Below are 23,831 nucleotides of genomic sequence, written 5' to 3'. Positions count from 1 at the left end.
GCTAACATTCTAGTTTTTTTTCTTTTTTAACATGAGCAGGTACCGGGAATCGAACCCGGGTCCTCGGGCATGGCAGGCAAGCATTCTTACCTGCTGAGCTACCATGGCCCACCAAACATTCTAGTTTTTAAATTTTATAATATAAAACGGCATTGGGAAGGGAAAGAAAAATGATGGAAGCAACCAGCAAAAGGAGATCACTTCTCTAAGGACTGGACACTAGCATGAACCATCTGTAAACTGATACATGGACCCTGACCACACGCAGACATAAAATAAAAATGATAATTACCCACTGTAGAACATTTGGAAAATATAAAAGAAGGCAACAAAATATTCCCAGTCCCACCATACAAAGATAATTCCTGATAATGCATTGATGTATTTAATTTTAGCCCTTTTGCAGTATATGTGTATTATTCACTTAGCAATTATCATACAGTGTGGCAGATTGAATTATATACCCTGATTCTGACATGTTCTTAATCTTAATCCAGATCCCCATGGGTGTGAGCCCATTGTAAACAGGACCTTCTGAAGGTATGTTTTTAGTTAAGGTGTGACCACACTGAACAATATTTTATTGTTTTAATTAGAGAAGTTGTAGGTTTACAGAAAAATCATGTATAACATACAGAGTTCCCATACACCCCTATTATTAGAACCTTATATTAGGGTGTCAGGAAGGAACATTTTTTTATACCTGCAATTAACTATGGTCTATCATTTACAACATGGTCCACTGTTAGTGTTGTACAGTCCTATGTTGTTTTTTAAAAATTTTTATTCTAGTGACATATACACAATCTAAACCATTCCCCTTCTAACCCAAATTCAAATATATAATTCAGTGCTGTTAATTAAGGTCACAATGTTGTGATGCGATTGGGTTTTAACTCCGGTTTCTGGGGTCCTTTACAAGCAGAAGAAATTCATACAGAAAGAGGAAGTCCTCAGGGTGGGGGTGGGGTGGAACCGGAAGCCGGAAGTCAGCAGAACCCGGAAGTCAGCGGAACCGGAAGAGAAAGGCGAGGACATCTCTGAAAGAGAAACTCGAAGGTACGAGATCACCACCCAACCAGAGTTCTCCCAGAAGGAAGCAAGAGTTCTAGCCTCTGAAACCTGTTAGCAGTACATTTCCGCTGTTTATGCCTTGACATTCTGGAAACTAAGACAGATGGCATACATAGACTCATGTACACTGTAATTTTTTGAGCAGTTTCCTGATTGTAAAACTAATTCAAGATGATTGCCTAAAATTTGTAGACGCTGGAGATAAATAAGCTTTGGTGTCCCTGAGAATCATCCTGGGGTCCTTTATGAAATACATAGCTTTATGGGCCCCACCTCAGAGACACCAAATAAAATATCAGGCAGTGAGGCACACACAGGAGTAGGTTAAAATCTTGGCTCTACTACTTAACAGTCTATGGCCATGAGCAAATTATTTTACCTTTTTGTGCCCACTGTTGTCTCATTTGTAAATTAAAGATAAAAAGAATACATCCCTCAAGGCTGTTATGGGGAGAAAGTATATGGAATGTTGGTTGGCACATAGCGTGAAATAAAATGGTAGTGATTAATAACCCTAGTATTATTAATATTACTTCTATTGTTATCCTTATCTTCAGTTACAGCAGGCTTTTCAGATGATTCTAGTGGCCCATTAGATTTAATAGGTTGGTTCTCGATATCCTTTCCAGCCTTTTTCTAGTGTGCTTTCCTGTATATTTTCCAGAATCTTTTGTATCTAGGATTTTCTTTATAATTTGGCTTCCAAAAATTAGATAAATTAGAGTAAAATTGGGAAGGTGGGAGAGAAATAGAGGTTGTGTTTCTGCTGTTTAATTTTTCCCAGCTAGCGTGGCTAGGAGGAAAGTTTTTTTTTTTGGCTATAGCATTAGAAATCTTAGCTAATTTTGGCAAGAGACTCCCTGGTCCCAGCAGAAGCTTTGGGGCTGAATTTTGTGACTTTGGGAGCTTTCCCAACACATAGTAACTCCTTGAAAACTAGTAATAAACCTACTTCTGTTACTCACTAGAGTGGATTCTGCTCTTTGCAGTTGGAATCTGACAAATACCATTGAAGATATTGTTTTAAAATCATAATTAAATAGAAATATTCAGAAGTCTTAGAAGGAAGATGATGATAGAGTGGGATAAAATAGACCATGGGGCAGTTTATTGGCCTTTTTAAATAATATAAAACTGTAACTCGGGTTTCTCAATATGCATTTTAAGATGCAGAAAAAAAATCAACACCCCAAAAACTTGGCAATGAAAACAGCCTTTGTGTTGGGCTCAGCAGTTCTGCTTTTGTGGAGGACTAAAAAAGCACTATTTGTTGCAGTTATGTGAAAAGTTCAGTCATTGTTAGTAAATGTTTGTAAATGCTGGCACGGAACAGCATTATTGTTTGTTTCAAGTCATCATCAAAGAAGTCATGAATTTGGTATAGTGGGAGAAAGCAGTGCTTACGAAGCATTTCTGTTGCTGAGGAAGTAACAGCATCAGAAGCAGACAAGGAGCAGGTGGGTGAATCACTGCAGGGAAAAGTTCTGCTCACTGGCGGTAGGATCAATTTGAAAACAATGTTCTTGTATGTCTTAGTCCGGTAAAGCTGATGAAATGCAATATACCGGAAATGAAATGGTTTTAAAAAGGGAATTTACTAAATTGTAAGTTTACAGGTCTAAGGCCATGAAAAATGTCCAAATTAAGGCACCAGCCAGAAGTTACCTTCACTCAAGAAGTGCTGATGCCATCCGGAACAACTCCGTCTGCTGGGAACGCACATGGTCAGTGTCTGCTGAGGTCTTTAGCTTCTGGACATCTCTGTCAGCTGAGAAGGCACATGGTGACGTCTATTAGCTCTCTCTCCTGGCTTCTCATTTCATAAGGATTCCCCAGGGGTGTTTTCCTTCTGCATCTCTAAAGATCTCTGCTACATGGGCTCTAAAACTTTTTCCAACATGCTTCCCTCTTAAAGGTCTCTAGTAAGCAACCCTACCTTGAATGGGTGGAGAGACATCTTCATGGAAACCACGTAATCAAAAGGTACCACCTACAGTTGGGGGGGGTCATGTCTCCATGGAAACAATCAAAAAGATCCCACCCAGCAATATTGAATGAGGATTAAAGAACTTGGCTTTTCTGTGGTACACAACAGTTTCAAACTGGCACATTGGGCAATGATTTTTTCCATATCTTTAAAATGCTTATGGAAAAATAGAAGTTAAGATTTTGTTTAATAAGCCCAAGTCAGTAAACAGGCCTATGACAGAAGGTTCTTTCTGTTGCCTTCCACTCATCAAATACAACTTGGCTGCGGTATGAATTCTAGGGTTACTTTTTCTTTTCACTCTTACATTCTGTAAACAACGATCCACTGTGTACTGCCATTTAAGGCTGAAGGGTACAAGTCTGAAGATGGCCTGATTTTTATTCCATTGTAGATGATTTTTCTGCCTCTACACTTGCTTACATCCATTTAGAGAATGTAAATGAGAAACAAAACAAAGCAAAGTAAAAAAGTACAGACAAGTGAGAAGACTAGCACTGCATGCTGGGGCATGTAGTCCCTGCAAGGTATAATGCATGCTGGGAAGTGGAATTTGTCATGAGCTTGACCAGGTCTGCACATCGTATATAGGGCTTTACTTTGGGGGTACAATAAGATCTGTTTTCTGTGTGACAAGATTTATCCTCTTTTTTGGGAATGAGAAAACGGAAAAATTCAAACAGCTTTATGGAAGAATTGGGGGTGGGGGAAAAGTTGAGCTATCTTCTCCACTAGCCTTGTGGGTTGGGGGTGGGACAGCGCCGCACCATGTCTTGAGGGGAAACATAGACAAACTATTGAGTTTTTATTCTCAAATTTGCTCCATTGTACTTATAAATGTCATCTCCTTCCAGATTATCTATTGATCTAAGATTTCAACATTATTTTAAATAGTGTCTTTTTATTTGCTTTATTTATATATATATCTTTATATATATATGAAGGTGAAACTGGAAAAGGCTGCGTCAGATACTGATAGGAGGTGCCATTTTTATTTTTAATTATGAAGTGTTTTAAATAAATAAAAAAGTATGGAGAATAATATAATGAACAGCAGGATATTCAGTTCCCAGCTTAAAAAAAATAATAACATTAAATCTCCACCTTCCTGCCCTGTTCCCCTCCCTTCCCAACTGAAATCGTCGTGTTTTAATTTTATAAACTGTGTATGTATTCATGAGCAATATATGTAATGCTTTTCTGCTAGAATAATCTTCATGTAAATATTATTAACTGTACTTGTCCTTCTGCATCTTGCTTTGTGCTCTCAATGTTGTGTTCTGCTGATTTATTAATGCTGACCTATGTAGCTCTATTAATATCTCTATCTATAATCATCTGTCATCTTCTATATATATATTTACATCTATACCTATCTTTATCTATATCTGTACTATATTTATATCTATATCATAGCTGTGGCTATGGCTATTTATGTCTCTATCTATATCATCTATTTATTGTTTGTATGTGTACATATTAAAAATTTTTTATATATCACTACAATTTACGTATACATTATAACCTCAGTGGACCTTTAGCATGTTTTCAGTTTTTCATCATTTAGTAATGCTATGAACATTTTGATATCGTCTCCTTGGGCACATGGGTGAGAGTTTTACAAGGTATGACGTTACTGAGTCATAGGTCATGCGTAGCTTCAAATTTACTACAAACAGCCCCAAATTGTCTCCAAATTACATGTACCAATTTCTGCTTCTGTCGGCTGTGTGTGAGAGTTCCTGTCACTTCATATATTTGCCAACACAATATTTTGTCAGAAATGGAAAATTTTCATTCATCTGTTGGATGTGAAATATCATGGCTTTTATCTACATCTCTGTGATTATAGTGAAGTCAGCGACCTTTTCAGGTTTTTGACTATTTGAATTTCCTCTTCTGTGAATTCTCTATTCATGTACTTTGCCTATTTTTCTATTAGGCTGCTTGGCTTTTCTTATTGATTTGTAGAAGTTCTTTATATATTCTAGATATGAGGCCATTTGGTTTATATACATCTTCATTCTTGTTTGTGACTTCTTTTCACTTGCCTTTTTTTTTTACATGGGCGGGCACCAGGAATTGAACCTGGATCTCCGGTATGGCAGGCGAGAATGCTGCCTGCTGAGCCACCTCTTTTCACTTGTCTTTTGATGCACAGAATTTCTGTTTTCCTAATGTTATTTAAGCAGGGTATCTAGCTGATTGTTTTAAGTTCTGAGCAAAGATATTTTCTTCACTTGGACAGCTTTTGTTTTCTAATATACAAATTGGCAGGTGCCTTTAGAACAGATTTGTTTTATTTTAATCTTTTTTTTTCTTTATCAGAGAAGTTGTGCGTTTCTAGAATAATCATGAGTGGAATACAGGATTCCTATTTACCACCCTATTATTAACACTTTGCTTTGGCATGGAGTTTATTATAAAACAGATTAGTTTTTGCCTTGGTAGTGTTAATATTTAGCTAATTGTAAATTCTGGCTCATAACTATGGTAGACATAATTTTTTATTATAAAATTATAATTTATTTATTGTTATTTATAAGTATCACATTTATATCCTTAATACAAACTTTATTATTCTCCTTGTTGTCTTAGAACAATTGTATTTCTTTTGTGAATTAAATGCTTTATGTTTTCGAGTAATGATCAGGTTCATTTGATTTTCATCTATGATTTCAATATTTATTTATTCATTTGTTTAGCTAACATTCACTGTGAGTCATACTGAGGCTTCATTTTAACCAAAGATGCATTACACCACATAATTGTATTTTAAACAAGTTCATAATTAATGAACATAGTGAATTGATAATGATAACATTTTGTATTCACTTTATATCTGTTGCGTATTTAGATCAAGTTGTTTATTCAGCCATTTAGCTAAATATAAGAGATGTCTATTTTATTAGTATGTTTTCTTGCAGAATACATTTTCACTTAAGTTACCCAGTCTGCAATTGTCAGATGGACTTTGCCCTGACTCAGAAGAAAGGTTATTCACCTCTTAAAGAATAAGCAAAAAATTAACAGACACTTTTTTTTAATTATTAGAAAAAAGTCAGTCATTAAATAACCCAAACTGTAATATCCCAATTCACTGTCAGATTTTACAAAGTTAATTTCATTTTTTAAAGTTCACTATTATTTTAATAATAATAATCCTTCTTTATTAAGTCATCTTTTTAGTTCATTAAATAAATGCAAAGCATTTCAAAATTTATATCTTTTTAATCTGCATTTAAAAACCCTCCATTAAGATTTTTCTTGGCACTGGGGCATGCAAAGAGGTTGCTTTCTACATGAGATTTTTATCTCTATACATAAATACAGCTTTGTGGAAACGTTTTCTTTTTAAAAATTGATTTCTTGAATATCCTTGAAGTGTATAAATTACACTTTAGTGTCATGTTTCAAATAACTTATAAATTGTTGCTTGAAATTTATGTGTTCTGTTAGCTTGGGTAAACTTCATTTACTAATGGACATACAGGAGGAGAGAATTTTTGTAGCCATGCAGTCTTATCTGCTGTGGACACACACTTAGGTAGGTGTGATGGAGGCGAAGGTGTGGGAGTGAGAATGGCCGTGGGAGGGGGCAGAGATCAAGGGCATGAAAAAAGCGAGAGATGGAGTAACTCTGGAGAGAAATAAAAAGTAAGCAGATCAGCCTGACATTGAACACAGACAGTTTTGAGATGCTGAGAAATAGCAGTTACCACGCTCAAGAATTCCATATGGGAGGTTTCCTACGTGTATGCAATAAAACTCTTGTGCAATAAATGAAGAAAAAAAGTATATGTATAAAAGTTTAAATTTTATTGGGTGCAAAGCTCTTAAAAGAATGCTGCTCACCAAGAGTATAAAGATGACTGAGTTTGAATGAATGAACCCCAGCTAAAAGAGGGTGAGCCCCTGGTGTTTTCTTTCCTTCATTACAGCAACGGGTTGTCGTCATTGGATGCCTGGGCAAGGATGGACCACAACCAGCTAAGGCAGAGATTTACCTGCCTAGACAAGAAACAAAATGTTGTGCTAGGAACCTGAACGTAAATTTCACTGTGAGAATTGCTATCCACCAGAAATAGGAATGATAGAATATAAGAAAAACAAATGGGAATAAACCTTCACATAAACACTCTTGTCAGTGTTCGTTGCTAACAGATGCATTTAGGTAAATGTTGTTACCTCAAGAGGTGTTATCTTGTGGGGATCTTTATCATAATTTTATTTTGAATCTGAACAGCTGTTGTTTAACTACCACAGACCACAATTTATCTACAGCTTGGGGCCATAAAGTTAGCTTTAATGCACTCAGTTTCTTTTTTCCCCCTGTATTTGATTTAATTTCCATGCATCTGACTACCAACAGTCTATATGCTATTTGCATATTTCAATATGTACTTTTGCAGATCCCATCAGTACCCAGGTGTTAAAAATGGAAGAATAAATAAAAATGGAAGTTCCCAGTGACAAATTGTGAAAAAATGGAAGAACTCGTCTCAGGTTTCACTTACATGTAAAATATTCTGAACAATAATAGCTCCTTCAGGACCCAAAGCAGGTTTTTCTAGGGTGGTTGGTTTATGGGGATGGTAGAAAAAACGGATGTTATTTTTGGCAGTGGAATACATGCTGATTTATCTGAATTGAGCCCTGGGGCATGTCGTACAGTAACGGACAGAGAACTTCAGCTTTATTTAAGAAATCAACAAATGTGGCCACTTCCCTAACTCAAATATTTTCTAAAGTAAATATTCATGGTTTTTCATTCATGGATTAAAAAAAAATGACGTTGCGGTTTCAAACAAAAGAAAACTTTGAGGAGGATTTGGAAGAGAATTAAAAAGTCACTGTTAGAAGACTGTAAAAAAGGCCCCCTTATAGACTATTGTCCATATTTAGTAATGTCGCTTTGTCAGCTGAAGCGTACTCTAGCAGATGACTTGGTTAGAAAGTCAATTTTGGTTAGGATTAAATGGGCCCAAGATTAGTTCTTTGGTCTTAACTATGATGTCTGAAAACTTCCAGGCAGATGTCAGAGGACTCAAAAAGCTTTTTCTTTTCTCTGCTCCCTTATCACGGTTTGCACAGAGTCCTGCCAGTTTGGTGAATCTCAAACTTCCATCTTCTTTCTCAACAGACTGGCAGCTATGCCTTTAATAGCCCAAGGCTTTCAAAAGTATCCAGGATGATCTTAGGTCTCAACCCTTTTTGAATCCTTGTTTGTTGTAATCAAGTTCTAAAAGAAAATGAGATGGGTTCCTCATTGCAACGGACAAGACAGGCTCTGGGTTCAGTGATTCACTTGCTTATTTGATAATTAGTTTTCTGACAACAAATGGTTGGTGCCAAAATGAATTCACAGGCTCCGTCACATACATGTCGGTACACACACACACACACACACACACACACGCATGCGAGTTACTGAAATAAAAAACCACAAGAAAAGTACCCTCGCCAGCAAGTTTAACAGTGCAAACGAGATAGTCACCTACCTGTCCTCCATGTGTATTAAAGATGTGACCGAAAAACTGTCACAGTGTACAGTTTATTTCTGTGCCAGCAGTGCTTATAGAAATAGGAATAGTCCAAATGGAAATAAAGTAGCAATGAGGAAGTTGGGAAAGATTTACAGTCCTTAATTAGGGGATTTGATCTTGCATTATGCAGATGAAGTCGGAATGGTAAAGTTTGATTATTGAGTACCATTTCACATTAGACTTTCCAATGAACATGCTATCAATAGACCCTAGAATTGGAAATAATTGAAAATGTGCTGTGTTATTTTCAAGGGGAGTCCCTTGGTACCTGAAGTCTCATAAGAAACTTACCCTGTGAAAATTCTAAGCTGACTTACAAACCAAAGAGGTTGAGATAAGCTACTGGTAATCACTACTTTTGGTACTTCCCTGTACCTTTCAACTGAAGATTTCAAAGAGTCTGACAAACATTAATTAAGTAAACTTTCCAGTTCCAGTGGGATAGATAAGGAGGCAACTTCCAGCTTCTGGGAGAGAATACAAGAGCTTATGCCTCTACTTGCCTCTCTTGCCTCTCTTGCCTCTGAGCAGCTCTCAGGTACTTGACACAGGACAGAGAACTGGAGAAAAGGCTACCCTGGATCAATCTCCAAGAGCATGTGGGCTGCTTCTTGGAGTGATATGATTTGGCTCTGGTGAACTGCTCTTCTCTCCCTCCAAAGACCAGGGGGTAATCTGTGAGCAAGGGGGAGGATGTCAGTTCTATTTTATTTCATGTTAAACTGATGGTATCTAGCACATCAGCTAGCAGCATGGTCCTGGGAATGATTCTGAACCTTAGTATAGTAGTAAGTCTGGAGGAAGGAACCCACTGCCGAGTCACTCACACTACATGGCTTCCTGTTCTGTTGTCCTTCAGATAGCTCCCAGCTGACTGCAGGCTCAGCCCCACCCTGTCTACCTCGAGCCATTTTCCCCTGCATCATAGCATACTGGACTGCAGCTGGAGGAGGCATGGCTGACCATGCTTATCTAGGTGAACCATCTTTCTAAATCTATTTTGGTCCACTGATAATTGCATCTTTAAATGGAAGCTTAAAAAAGACTACTGAAAAATAGGCAGCACATTGCGTCTCCACTTCTGTAAGGTGTGAAAGTCAACAAATATTTATCTTAGAGGCAAATATTTACTTGGGATAAAAAGTTTATTTTTTATTCTTAATATGACTTGTTCTTATCTGTATATTTCATTATGTTATTGTTGAAGAAACTATTTTCATAGACTTTTAGCTCAGGATCTAAACATCATCATTATTTTCTTTTTCTTAGTTTGCAGAGGATCCTAAGATTACAAAGAAAAACTCTGAACTACTAAAGGTTTGTGTGTGTGCGAGACAGAGAGAGAGAGAGAGAGAGAGAGAGAGAGAGAGAGAGTGAATGAGAATTTTTGGGCAGTCTTGAATCTGGTTTTCTGAATGTACCAAAGATGAATTGTGCTGGGCATTAATGCATTAATTTTAGCAGCATTAGAAACTAATAGAGATCAAGTCACAATCAGTTTAGCTGTGGGAATTAGTGAAACTTTCGTGTTAGCTGAAATTAATTGATCTGCTTTGTTGAGGACTTATTGGGGTAAGTGTATTTTGAAAGTGATATTTTGTGCACTCATAGATTATATTCAATAATATGTTTAATAACATATCTATAGTGTATACCTCATAAGAAGTGTAGATTTGATCTGCAGACAGAATATATGTTTTTGGGCATTTTTACATGGTTCAGTTACAGATTCATTAATTTACTCAATTAATATAGATGCAAAGAAGCATATAAAAATATACATCCAAGGATGGACAACAGTGGCTTAATGGCAGAGTTCTTGCCTGCTCTGCTAGAGACCTGGGTTTGATTCCCAGAGTCTGCCAATGCCAAAAAGAAAAAAAAAGAAGAGGAAAAATATACAGCCAAGAACTGTAATAGGAACTTCACCTTCTGTGTGAGACCAAAGGGAGAGATGTTTATTTGGTGCAAAATTTACATTTTGGGTAGTGCATTTCCTAATTCAACTTGTATGATCAATTTAGTTGAATACTATAAGTACATTCAATCTTGAATAGGGTATGAGATTTTGTTGGTTTGTGTAAGTTAGTGTGATGCCCTGATATATCCTAGAATAATTTGGGCAGTGATTAAAGAAGTATTTGCAAAGTCCCTTGGGGGACTGGGGAGGAAGGAGAAAATATTCAACTTCCCCATTTGAAGAATTTCTGATATTCTCATAAGCAGTGGGAACAATCAAATCAATAGGCCAAACCCTCGATCTTGGGGTTGACAGAAGACAAAAGACACCTTGGTCAGAAACAAAGGATTTTATTAGTCATAGCAACAGCAGTAGCCAGCATTTGTGGATTCCGTGAACTCTAATTCTCACAGGGCAATATGAAGATGACCAGGTAACAGCTGCATATGCAGTAAATTGCATTGCAGAAGAACCCTGAGCTTAGGGTACTGAATCTTTTACTGTAAGCAGTAAGCATGCCTGCCATTTGTCCTGGAGGGAGATATTATCCTTATTATACCAGACCATAAGCAAAATCTGTCCCTTGCTCTGAAAACAGACACGATCTCTATATTCTAAAGCTATTTACTAACAAACCACCTGTAACAAAGGCAGTCCATGACTCTGCATAGAAGGTATGCTGAAACATGGGAGGGTTATGGAGAAGGGTCTTCCAACAGCAACCCCCATCCTTATTTTTACACCATCTCGACTTCTGGCAAATTTACCCGTAAGTATGCTATGCCATTAGCCTTTCTAATTAATATAACAACAGAGGTTGAGACCAAACCCACTTAATTTACCTCATGCAATATTCAATCAAGACAATTATCAACTAGATTCCAAGTGTCAGCATGAGACTAACCTGCAGTATTGACCCCATCATGGCCTCCAGTTCCCAGATGCAGGTAAGTGAACAAACCCATGAATCATCTAGGTCTGTTTTAGAAAGCTAGGTAGCTATCTCCTTACATTTCCATATTGAGTTTTCTTCTTGGTTGAAGGCATTAACCTAGATAGGCAGGGTGTATTAGTGATTGCACAGATTTTGCCATGGCCTGTGAAGAGGAAGACACCTGGGGCAATTCTATCATCTAAAATAACATGGGCTGGTGAGTTGTGGCTGACCTGAATGCCTTTCAGGGCAAAAGCGTTGTGACTGATCACTTTGGCTAATGTCAGGGTCAGATTTTGTACCTCTTGCAAATTGGATGACACCTGTTTTAGGGATATCTGTCTGCAGGCTGAACATAAAAAACAGGTTAGTTGCTCCTCTGGACATCGCTCCTGAGTAATCAAGCATAGCCTCATTGGGATCTTCAGTCATCTGAGAGTTGCAAGATCTACTGGTGGCATTTACTTAAACACCTAAAAGTTTCTTATGAACCCCTCTAAGGTAAAAGTTGGCATATTTACTGGAGGGAGGCTAGTTAATGCAGGCTTCTCCATAGTTACCCCTATAAAGAAAGTGGTTTTTTTTACAATTGTTCTGGCCCTCAAATAGGACAAATAATAATTTGAGGGCATAGGTTGACAGTATCTTCATTGTGGCCTTTCAGTTGGCTCCTAGATCTTAAGTTCCCCATTCAGTTCAAATAATTGAGACTGGTTCTTGTTTTTGGAGGGATTACCAGGGACGATGAGTTCAACTTGCCCTTTTTGTTCCAACCACTGGTCAAGTGTTGCTTGTATGCCCATAGAATGACTGATAAATGGCTACGGAGATGGAAGATAGAAAGACATCTGGAGGTGGTGACAGGTGTTTTGAGTGGGAAGTTCAGGAGCTAAGGCTGTTTAAGTTAAAGGAATGGCAGTCAAATTGTGAACAGAGCTGCCTGATAGCAGAGCCAGTAACCAGTTAAATCAAGGTCCTTTCAACACTTTGGGAGAGGTACAGAAGGGATTTTTTTTTAGTCAACAAATCTCCAGGAGGCAGGTCTGAAAGATAAGGATCATTAATATTCTTTCCTCTCATGTACCTTCCAGGTCTAAGTTGTTCCCTCCTCAGGTGTTGGGATTGTTGATCAACTTATACCTCCACAAAATTGGTGTGTCCCATTCTAATCATGATAACTTCAACTTTTTTTTAAATTGTGGAAACATATACAAGATAAATCTTCCCATCCAATGCTTCCTAAGCATGCCATACAGTGAGGTTAATCACATTTATAATGTTGCTGTACCCTCACCATCATTCATTACCTGAACTTTCCCTTCATCCCAAACAGAAACTCTACATTCACTTTGCATTAGCCCCCATGGCCCCATTCCCCTGATAACCTGTAGAGTGTTGGATTTTTCTTTCTATTGAGATGCTCATATGGATATTGTTGTTTGATTTTCAGAGGGTAAACCTTTACAATTCTTGGGATGAATCTCACTTGGTCATGGTGAGCTGTTCTTTTTATATGTTGCTGGATTCGGTTTGATAATAATTTATGTAGGATTTGTACATTCCTATTCACAAAAGATACTGATCTGTAGTTTTCTTTTCTTCTGATGTCTTTGTCTGTCTGGCTTTGGTGTCAAGGTAATATTGGCCTTATAGAATGAGCTGGGGAATGTTCCCTCCTCTTTTATTTTTTGGGAAGAGTTCATGAAGAATTGGTATTAGGTTTTTAAATGATTGGTAGAAATTCAGTGGTGAGGCCTGAGTTTTTCTTTGTGGGTCATTTTTTGATCACTAATTCAGGTGCTTTACTTGTTATGGGTCTTTTCAGATTGTCTGTTTCTTCTTGAGTCACTTTTTGTTTGTGTCTTTCTAGGAATTTTTTTCATTTCATTTAAGTTATCTAATTCATTGGTATACAATTGTTCATTGTGTTCCTTTATAAGCCTTTTTATTTCTGTAGGGTCACTACTAATGTCTCTTCTTTCATTTCTGATTCTCATAATTTGAGACATCTTTTTTTTTTCAAGCTTAGCTAAAGGTTTGTCAATTTTGTTGATCTTTAAAAAAACACCAGATTTTGGTTTCATTAATATCTCTATTGTTCCCCTATTCTCTATTTTATTAATTTACATGCTAATCTTTTTTTTTTTAACATGGGCAGTAATCGGGAATCAAACCCGGGTCCTCTGGCATGGCAGGCAAGCATCCTTGCCTGCTGAGCCACTGTGGCCCACCCAATTTCCATGCTAATCTTGATTAATTTCTTTCTTCTACTTGCTTTTGGTTTAGTTTGGTTTTCTTTCCCCACTGTTAAGGTTGCAAATCCAACAATATATTGATCTAATTGTTACTTTATATAATTTTATGTCTTTTAAAGAAGCTGAGGGAAGAAAGGAGAGCAAATGTGTATACATACATACATGCACACACACACACATATATATAGCACAAGTGTGTATACATATATATGTATTAATTTAAAATATTAAACTTCTTATTTATCATTTCTGGTTCTCTTCATTTGTTTTTGTTATCATTCGGATTCAAGTTATCATCTGGAGTCATTTCCTTAGCCCAGTATAGCTTTTCTTCTACCTATCTCGTTTGTGCTGTTATTGGCAAACATATTACATTTCTATATGTTTTAGGCCCAATAGTAATAAACATTTTCACCCATTTTTTTTACAAATATTTTTTAGATAAGTTAAGAGAAGAAATAAGAAGAAAGATACATTTACTGTTTTTTCTTTCTACATTGTAGAATAGGAAGAAGTTAACACCTGACATTACCGAAACTCAATTAGTCCCACCCTTGTATAAAGTTACTATTGTAAAAGCTGTTCTAGCCTATTCTCAGCCTTGTGTATTCTTACAATTGAAATGGCTATTATAGCCTAGTGTCAGCCCTATTTAGTTACTAGTGTAGTGTCTAGTCTTGCCTGGTTTCAGCTTTGTGTATACTTACTGTTGTAATGGTAACACCTCTATCCCCCTTGTTTGAGTTCATAAAAACCCTGAACTCCTTAGACTCCAGGAGATAGAATTTTGGGCTGATAGGCCATCTGATTTCCTGCTTTGCACATAGCAATAAACTTTTCCTCTCTTGGAACCCTGGTGTCAAAAGTTGGTTGTTGTGCACATTAGAACCCCACATTTTTTCAGTATCACTGTGATGGTTAAGTTCATATGTCAACTAGCTTAGGTGATGGTATCCACTTGTTTGGTCAAGGAAACACTGGCCTGATTGTTAGTGTGAGGATATTTCATTGACTTAAATCATCAGCAAATTGATTGCATCTATAGCTGATTACATCTACAATCAACAATCAAGGCAGTTGAGGAGATTGCAGCCAATAAAGTGAGAGTTTCAGCCAATTAGTTGAAGGCTTTAGAAGGAGAAGTGATGATTTCAGCAGTTAGGTGAGAGAAGTTCCATCTCTATTTCAGAAATAAAGCTTCTCTTGGGGAATTCATCAAAAACCTTCATCAGAGTTCCTACCTTGAGGCCTGCCCTACAGAATTTGAATTTGCCATCCCCACAGTTGATGAGATAATTTTTATAAAAGTCATATAATATTTACAGATATCTCCTGTTGGTTATTTTCCTAGAGACCCTGACTAATACAGACCCTAATTCCTCCTGAAGTTTTATGCCTCTGATGCTTCTCAACTATGGATATATCCATAGCCAAGCTGAATTGGCAGTGGTTTTTGGCAGGGTTGTCTCTTTCTTCAACCACACCCAGATATTAAGCTTCACTAACTGCTGGTTGATTGCTGTATTATTTTCAATAATCCCCTGGATACCTTGATGATTAGAATATTGTTGAGTGGCTTTGGTCATAAAGGCACACCATTATCAGAATGCAAATAGTTTGGACAGCCAAAATCTGACTAAGTTGAGTTTCATGAACCACAATAGTGTGGCTAGTGTCTGCTGATCATACTGGAAAAGTAAGACAATAAATTGGAAAGTGTCAACAACAGCAAGGCACCACTGATAGCCCTGAAAGATGGTAAAAGTCCTATTGTAGTCAGTCTACTAAGAGTTGGGTGAAGGCCACACCCCATACATATCACTTCTATCATTGCAGGACAAATGAATTGACTTTTGGCAAGAGTCAGAAGTCTGCCCTCAGTGATACATCAAAAACTCCATTTCTTTGTGGCCAGTCTAGGATGGCAGATGTATTGCCATGTCCAGTATGATGACAGGTTCATGCAGCAACAGTGGCAATCTTGGCAGTGAAGACTTGATCAGCAGCTTTACTTCAGTTGGTTTTGTCAGAGAATGAACCCTTACCATGATACCTACATAAATGATTCAGATGATTTGATCAGCAACCATGACTTTTTCCCAAAGTTCATAGCCCCAAAGAACTAAGTCTTTAATCTGTCAGTGTGTAGTTTCCTAAGTAGCACAACAAATAATTAGCCCATTAGGAACACTCTGAGAGCCAGTAAAAATATAACATGGTTCACTGTTGGGTGTAGTGGCCAGAGATGTAAGAATGCACTTCAATTCTGCCCAATGACCTGAGCAAGCATGTGCATTTTTGCTTCTGCACAGCTCGTGCTGAGGCTGAAAACCTGATGTAGCTTAGTGGACAGCATTGGGTCTGAGTTTAGCTTACCTATTCATGAACTGGGCCCAGACTACCTATGAATCAAAGGTCCCACTGGGTAGTAGCTTTGCTTCAGACAATTGAACAGGGAGTAAATTTCCCCTAGAGATAGCTCCATTTTTCAGGAACAGCCAAGATGCCATGGGTTTCTGCCCATGATGTTTACAAATTTCCCTCCTTTTATGTTCAGTATAAGTAGGTGTTTCTGTAACTTTTACCTGAAAGAAGCAGCACCATCTGCCCCTTCCAGAATGAATCTTAGCTTTAATTGTTACAAAGGGCAGGCTTGAGGCTGATCACTAGATTTGTGAGGAAGTTCTCCTTCCCAGAGGAAAGTCAACAACAACAGGGAACTGTTCAATCAGCTGTCTCTGAACCTGTATTTTGGAACTCAGCATGAAATCAAATTGGAGACTTGGAGATAATTCCTCATCATTAACAATCAATAAATTGGAGGGCCATTTCATTGCCTGGTTAACCAGACAATATGGTCCACATGTTTACTACTGATTCCCATGGATTCCTCTCAAATCCCATCCATCAGCTCACAAGGCACTCATCTTTCCTCTGTATGAGACCCATGTCTATCAGCATCCCATTTTTGCTCCCCCAAATTTCAAAAACTGAGATTTTATACCACTTGCAAGCTCCAAATTAGCTGGTGTATTAATTATTTAATTCCCCTTAGCAATATTACTACAACGTTAGAAGCTTAAAGCAATATGTATTTATTATTCACAGTTTCAGGCATTCAAGCATGCCTTATCTGGGTTTTCTGCAAGGCCACAGTCAAGAGTTTATCCAGGGCTTGTTTCTCATGTGAAGCTTGACATGGCCTTTAATTCTTTCCCATGTTGGCTTTCCCAACATGGATGCTTGTTTCTTCAGGGCCAGCAAGGGAGAGAGTCTCCTTGCAAGACAGACGTTACTGTCATATGTAGCATAATTCTGTATAATGCAATACCTTTACTGTATTCTCATTATTATAGGCAAGTTACAGGTCCCACCTACAGTCAAAGGGAAGGGATCACACAAAGCATGATCATGGAAGCCACCTCAGAGTCTACTCACCACAGTCTGCCACAGTTTCATGGATGTTGGCAAAAAACATAAAACAACCAGGCGAAGACAAAAGACTTTATTACTCACAGCAATAGCAGTGGCCAGAGTACTTGTGCCTGAGCTCCAATTCTGAAAGGGTGACATGATACTTAGACATGCATTGGATGTGTTATAGGAGAAGAACTCAGAGGTCAGAAAGCATGAGCCTTTTATAATAAGCAATATGTATGCTTGACCTTTGCTTTGAAAGGAGACATTATCTATATTGTAATGGACCATAAGCAAACTTGCCCTTGCTCTGAAGGAAGATACTCTCTCTATCCCTCTCTTTATCACCACTGACAAGACCTTCTGAGAAAAATGCAATAAATTCTTCTGCTTTGAAGAAGTACAGAAGACTCATGGAGAATTATCTCCTAACAAGCAGAGCTTGACTCTGAGGAGAAAATCATAAACAAATGTACACATGCACATAAATTACTCTAATGAAAAGCTGAATATAGAAAGAGAAATTCAAAATGGTTTGAAAACTCAGAGGAAGGCAAAATTATTTCTGACTCCAGATACCGATGATCCATCAAAGCATGTATGTTGGATTTTATATCATGACTAGGATTCCAGCTGGTGAAAGGAGTGGATAAGAAAGAAAGAACACGTAGAAGAAATCAAAAGAGCAAAGACACAGAGGAGAAAATGTTATGTATGTTTTTTCCATGGCAGGCAACTCAGTTTGACTTAAATTTGGTATGAGAAAGGATAGTTGTATGGAGAAAATCTGTAATTGTAGAATGAGTTGGTTCATTGGGGGCATTAAACATTTACTTAGTGTGCTTAAAGTGTTTTGAGTGAATGAATGAATGTGTATGAAGTGATTTATTTGATATTGTGTTTTAAGAAATGTGATCTTGAGATAGTGGAATGAATTGAATGTAGAAAAAGACTTAAAGCAGAATTCTTAATGAAAAATCTATTGTGAATAGGACAAGCCAGAAAGTGCTGAAAATCTAATCAACTTTGATGGTGGTGGGAAGGACGAGGTGCATTCAGATGTGGTACCTCTTTCACTGGTAGAACCAATTGGACTTAAGTAGCTCATTGTTCCTGGGGGATAAGAAAAAAGATGAGCCAAAGGATAACCAAAATACGTGAGAGACTAATGGCACCAAGATGAGAAATAGGAAGCTGATAAGAAAGCACATATATTAGGGAGTATTACGGATTGAATCATGTTCCCCTAAAAATATGTTCAGGTCCTAATGGCCTGTCCCATGAATGCAAGCCTCTTTGGAAATAGGATCTTTGCAGATATTATTAATGAAAATGAAGCCAAACTGGCTTAGGGTCACTCCTAATCCAATATGACTGCTCTCTTATAGGAAAAGGAAATTTGAAAGAAGGAGAAATGACCATGTGCTGGAGACAGAGGTTGAGTTATACTGTAAACCAAATAAGCACTATGTATTGTTGGTAAGCCACTGCCAGAACTGTATAGGCTATAAAGGAAGCATGGCCCTGCCAGCACTTCAATTTCAGACTTGAAGTCTTTAGAAAACTTAGAATATCAATTTGTGCTGTTTCGGACAACTAACCTGTGATACTTTGCTATAACATTCCTAGCAAACTAAGACAGGGAGAATATGATACATTTAGTTTTGGAATGAAAATGAGCTCTCTGAAAATGGACCTATTCGAAAAATAAGGCTTCATCCTTTAATGTACTTGGAGTTAATTCAGTGGTGCAATGTAAACTAGATGCCAGGGAAAGCCCAAAGCGTTAAGATCCAAATTCAGGTTGTTCTTACTGGTTTGGGTGCAGGTAATTAGGTAGGTGGAGATTTTCTTCTCTCATTTGAATGATGTTGGGGATTGAATCATGTTTCCCCACCAAAAGCATGTTCAGGTTGCAACCCCTGGTTCTGTGGATGTGAACCCATTTGTAAATAGGACCTTTGAAGATGTGTATTAGTTAGGGGCTCTCTAGAGAAACGGAACCAACAGGTGATAGATGTAAATATGAGATTTAAATAAGTGTCTCTCACAACTGTGGGGATGCTAGAATACAGAGTCTGTAGGGCAGGCCCTGAAGGTGGCAATTCCAGTGAAGATCCTTGTCCAACTCCACAGGAGAGGCTGGCTGGTGTGGGGATGCAAGAGTTCCAAAATCCACAGGGCATACCACAAGTGCTGGCAACTCTGATGAAGGTCCCTAAGAAACTACAAGACAGGCTTGCTGGCTGAAGAAGTGAAAATTCTCTCATCTCCCTTAAAAGTCTTCAACTAATTGGATTAAATCTGACTGATTGAATTATCTCATTGTGGAAGACACACCCTTAGTTGATCATAGATGTAATCAGCCAAAGATGCAATCAACTGACTGATGATTTAATAAACCAGCCTTCTGGTTTATCAACCAGCCACAGAATATCCTTACAGTAATGGTTAGGCCGGTGCTTGCTTGACCAGACAACTGGGCACCATCAACTGGTCAAACTGATACCTGAACCTAACCATCACAGTCCACCCCTTGTCAACTTGGCTGCTTTTTTAAACCCATACTTAATCTCTAAATAAAACACAATAGCAGGCATATGTTTTGCCTAATAATACTCAACTATCCTGTGTACAACTGGAAATGCACTGATTCTTTCCAGAATAGGGTGCAAGTCCTTAGGTAGCATTCACTCTTAACTTGATAGCCTACAACGTAAATACTTTAATATGAACAATACAACATATGTCATATGATAAGAAGAAAAGATATTTGCATTATGTACAAGTACAAACGTACTTATAACAAAACAAAGAGGACATATTCAAACCATTGCAAGATATTATTAGTTAAGGTGTGCCAAACTGAGTGAGGGGGGCCTTAGTCCAATACAGCTGAATTTCTTATAAGGAAAGTAAATTGGACACAAAGAAGAAACCATAGGGACCAGCTAGAAGTTGGAAATCAACTGAACCCAGAAGAGAAAGGAGAAGATACCATCCTTTCATTGCCATGTGACGGAAAAGCCAAGGGACCCCAAAGTTTGCCATCCCCAGGAGGAAGCAAACCTTCCTTCTAGGTTTTGAAACCCCAAGCCAATAAATTCCTGTTTTTAGCCAACCATTTCATGGTATTTGTTTTAGCAGTTGAAAATACAGCTATCATATCATACTCAAAGAAAAGGACAACCATTTAAAAAGGAGTTGGTAAAACTGGATCATTTCCATATCTTCAAGGTCTGAAAATGTGGATTATATATTACAGTTCACTCAGGTCGGTAAAAGACAGTTTCAAAGACTGAAAGAGTATTAAGGTGTAGGTTTTAGATTTTAAACTCAGTGTCTAAATATGTGATATGTACATATAAGCTTTTCCTGTTTAAGGAGACTTATGTTGTATTTTTTTTTTTATGTTGGATGTTTTTATAGAGCGTGAACTTGGTTGGGGAAGGGCAACAAGAAAAGAGATACACCCTTCTTTGCTGAGAGTATCACATAACAGATTTCATCAATGCACTATTGTTTCTTTAATGTTATCTCTCTTCTGAAGAGTGTATATTTACCAGGAAGCACTAGAGTAATTTTTAAAAACATTTTTTACTATAAAATATAACATATATACAAAAAAAGCAATAAATTTCAAAGTACATTGCAATAAGTAATTATAGAACAGATTTCAGAGTTTGGTATGGGTTACTGTTTTAGAACTTCTTTTTAGTTCTAAAACAGTAGAACTTCTTTTTTTTATTAATTTAAAATTATTTTTAAAAATACTGAAAAACACCAAACAAACAGAAACATTCTTAACTTTTGATCATTCCGTTCTACATATATAATCAGTAATTCACAATATCATCACATAGTTGCATATTCATCATCATGATCATTTCTTGGAACATTTGCATCTATTCAGAAAAAGAAATAAAAAGAAAACAGAAAAAAATTCATACATGCCATACCCCCTTCTCCCCCATCACCGATCACCAGCATTTCACTCTAAATTTATTTTAACATTTGTTCCCCATATTATTCATCTTTATTCCATATGTTTTACTCATCTGTTGATAAGGTAGATAAAAGGAGCATCAGACACAAGGTTTTCACAATCACACAGTCACATTGTGAAAGCTTTATCATTATACAATCATCTTTAAGAAACATGGCTACTGGAACACAGCTCCACATTTTCAGGCAGTTTTCTCCAGCTTCTCCACTACATCTTGACCAACGAGGTGATATCTATTTAATGAATAAGAATAACCTCCAGGATAACCTCTCGACTCTGTTAGGAATCTCTCAGCCATTGACACTTTATTTTGTCTCATTTCACTCTTCTCCCTTTTGGTCAAGAAGGTTTTTCTCAATCCCCTGATTCTGAGTCTCCGCTCATTCCAGGATTTCTGTCCTATGTTGCCAGGAAGGTCCACACCCCTGGGAGTCACGTCCCACATAGACAGGGGGAGGGTGATGAGTTTGCTTGTTGTGTTGGTTGGAGAGAGAGGCCACAACTGAGCAACAAAAGAGGTTCTCTTGGGGGTGACTCTTAGGCCTAATTTTAAGTAGGTGTTCTAGTTTGCTAGCTGTCAGAATGTAATATACTGGAAACGGAATGGCTTTTAACAAGGGGAATTTAATAAGTTGCTAGTTTACAGTTCTAAGGCCAAGAAAAATGTTCAATTAAAACAAGTCTACAGAAATGTCAATCAAAGGCATCCAGGGAAAGATACCTTGGTTCAAGAAGGCCAATGACGTTCAGCGTTTCTCTCTCAGCTGGAAGGGCACATGGCGAATATGGCAGTGTCTGTTGACTTTCACATGGCTCTACCAAAAAGGGACTCTCTCCAAAACATTTCCTCTTTTAAAGGATTCCAGTATGCAACTCCACCTTCAGTGGGTGGAGACACACCTCCATGGAAATCATCTAATCAAAAGTTACCACCCACAATTGGGTGAGTCATATCTTCATGGAAAAAATCAAAATGCTACCACCCAGCAATATTAAATGAGGATCAAAGGGCATGGCTTTTCTGGGGTCCACCACAGATTCAGACTGGCACACTAGGCTTGACCTATCCTTTTGTTCCACAATTTTAGATTTTTCCTTCTAGCTGCTCCAAGACACTGGAGACTAAAAGAAATATCAATATAATGGTTCAGCAATTATACTCATTTGTTAAATCTTATCTTCTCTGTTAAACTTCTCCTTCTCCTCTGATTCTCCCCCCAATCTTTAGGGTTATTTGGGCTCTGCCCGTTCTAACATTTTCATGTTGGAAAATAGTGTGGATAATTTGGGATAGGTGGATGGAACTAGTTGATGTTCTTGGAGAGGCTGGCCTCTCTGTGTCTCAGGACTTCTCTGTCCTAGGAAACCCATCTGGAGGTTGTAATTTTCTGAAAAGTAATCTTAGTATATGAAACTTTTGTAGAATCTCAGATAGAGCTTTTGGTGTTCTTTAGGGTTAATAGGTTTTGGTTGGAATTTGGCAAACTGTGGTAATTAGCAATATCTAACTAAAGCTTGCATAATAGTAGCCTCCAGAATAGACTCTCTACCCCATATGAACTCTCTTAGCCACTGATACCTTATTTTGTTACATTTCTTTTCCCTCTTTTGGTCAGGAAATCATTGTCGATCCCATGGTGCCAGGGCCGGGCTCGTCCTGGGAGTCATGTCCCATGTTTCAGTGGAGACTTTCACCCCTGGATGTCATGGCCCATGTAGCGGGGACAGTAATGATTTTATTTGCAGAGTTGGACTGAGAGAGAGAGAGAGGCCATATCTGAGCAAAAAAAGAGGTTCTCTGTAAGTAACTCTTAGGCATAACCTTTGGCAGCTAAGTTCTCTGTTACAGATCAAAGCCTTAGCCCATTGATTTGGGAGTCCCTGATATTTCAGACTGTATTTGGGGTTTTCCCAGTGGTAAAGCTTAATAGTTCCATATTTTTAATAGAATAATTTTTGTTTGCACTGTCACTTTTAGATTTTGTTTGACAGAGTCATCTTCCATATTTCTTTTCTACTTAAAGGATTCAAACTTATAATTAAGGTCCTTATCATAAAGTAACAGTAGGCACCTAGACACTTGGATTTACCTACCAGGGAAGGCAGGACAAGTAGGAGGGGAAGAGGCAGAGAAACAGGCAACCACTACCATGGCTTCTTTCTCATTACAAATGTTAGAGGTCAATAAAGTAATTTTATTAAATGAAAGAAGAAAACACTCTTATTAAGTGGCTTTTATATGCTCGATTCTTTAATCTTCAAAACAACCCCATACATTCTTATTATCATTTTAGATTAGGAAACTGAGGCTCAAGGAGTTTAATAACCTGCCCTTGGCTGGAAACTTGTCTTTCAGTTAGGTAAGTCTGACAGCTCTCTCTTGTTCTTTCCACTTTGCCATGAGTTTTCTGCAAAATGTCTTAAGCAAGCAGTGATGCCATACATGGCTCAAAGTGTATATGTGGGGGGAAATTTCAAAGAAATACACACAACTCAGTGCCATTTCTTAGTAAACCTTCCCTGTTGTCAAGTAGAATTTAAGCCAATCCTGGTTTGATACCTGAGCTTGATTAGAAAATTACTTTCTTACTCACCTGAACTCTTTATCTTGGATTTAAAGGCTGCATGTTCAGGTTTCAGCCATCCAAATGT

General features: G+C 37.7%; 1 long non-coding RNA gene across 1 annotated transcript in view; it reads left to right on the top strand.

The window, feature by feature from the left end:
• Positions 1–1,000: 1,000 nt before the first annotated feature.
• Positions 1,001–23,831, top strand: part of LOC143669053 (uncharacterized) — a 94,546-nt gene continuing 71,715 nt past the window's right edge. Inside the window, exons 1-3 of the long non-coding RNA XR_013168671.1 lie at positions 1,001–1,059; positions 9,467–9,583; positions 9,877–9,924. This is a non-coding gene — a long non-coding RNA (uncharacterized LOC143669053). The remainder of the gene's footprint in view (positions 1,060–9,466; positions 9,584–9,876; positions 9,925–23,831) is intronic.

This window comes from Tamandua tetradactyla, chromosome 25, assembly GCF_023851605.1.
Source record: "Tamandua tetradactyla isolate mTamTet1 chromosome 25, mTamTet1.pri, whole genome shotgun sequence".
Classification (NCBI taxonomy): domain Eukaryota; kingdom Metazoa; phylum Chordata; class Mammalia; order Pilosa; family Myrmecophagidae; genus Tamandua; species Tamandua tetradactyla.
Note: the sequence above shows the minus strand (reverse complement) of the source record. Positions and strands in the feature narration are given on the sequence as shown.